Raw genomic sequence first — 1,356 nt, 5'->3', positions numbered from 1 at the left:
CTTTGCCTTGAAACTAGTTGGGTTCTGTGTCGTTTTCTTGTGGCACACCATAACTTCATCTGCTTATCACACCTGCAGTTTAGAATTACATGGGGGCTTCCCTGGTGGTGCAGTGGTTAAGAAACCGCCTGCCAATGCAGGGGACACAGGTTCGAGCCCTGGTCCAGGAAGATCCCATGTGCCGTGGAGCAACTAAGCCCGTGTGCCACAACTACTTAGCCTGCGCTCTAGAGCCCGTGAGCCACAACTACTGAGCCTGCGTGCCACAACTACTGAAGCCCGTGCGCCTAGAGCCCATGCTTTGCAACAAGAGAAGCCACCACAAGAAGCCTATGCACGGCAACAAAGAGTAGCCCCTGCTTACCGCAAATAGAGAAAGCCTGCATGCAGCAATGAAGACCCAATGCAGCCAAAAGTTAATTAATTAATTAATTAATTAATAAAAGAATTACATGGGATAATTGTTTAACATATAACTCTTTAGATTATGCAGTCCACAAATACAGGGACTTTTTTCTGTCATGTTCACTGTTAGGTCTCCTGAGCCTTAGCACAATGCCTGGCACATCAAAGATACCCAATAAATTTTTTATGTTCAAAAATTCATAAATTTTTGATGACTGAATTCTAAAATGTGTGGTTGAATATAGCTTCAAATGCTTTCACAATGTTAATAGCTATGTTGTACTACAGGGCGTATAAGAAAGGTATATAAGCAAATTAATAGCATGATGCATAAAGATTTCCAATTAAAAGCAATTTCGTAGAAGACATAACATATATGTGCTAAATACAAACATCTTTCTTAGTGAAGGGCAGGAAAACTAGAAATTTAACATAAACAATAATAAAAGCACACATGGAATATTAAAACAGAAATCTCCATAATCTTCAAATAACTTGATTTTATAGATAGCACCTTCCATTTTAGATATTAAAGAGTATATTTTTATTTTTTTAGTCATATGCAAGAGCTATCTACTCAAAATTTAGCTAATCTCAAAATATGGTCAATATTTGAATTTAATACCTAGTCAATATTCTTACAAAATTCAGTAACTTTCATAATCCTTTCCAGCCCCCCAAAATACAAGGATTTTAAGGGTCCATATACCCATTCAATGAATTTATAATTTTACTCTCTGTAGCAAGATCCCAGTACATCATTACCAGATTTATATTGATTAGAAAGGACAATACTCAAGCTGATAAATCATTAAAATATCTAAGGTATGAATCTGAAGTTGCCTCCTAGTTCCAACTGTATTTCAATGACCCACTTTTAAAATTTTTATAATTAAGTACTAGAAATATTTAATTTTCTATTTAAGAGACTGAAGAATATATTGAATATGC

Source organism: Mesoplodon mirus, assembly GCF_964341445.2.
Source record: "Mesoplodon mirus genome assembly, chromosome: 4".
Lineage (NCBI taxonomy): Eukaryota > Metazoa > Chordata > Mammalia > Artiodactyla > Ziphiidae > Mesoplodon > Mesoplodon mirus.
The sequence above is the reverse complement of the archived record's forward strand: the minus strand, read 5'-3'. Positions refer to the sequence as shown.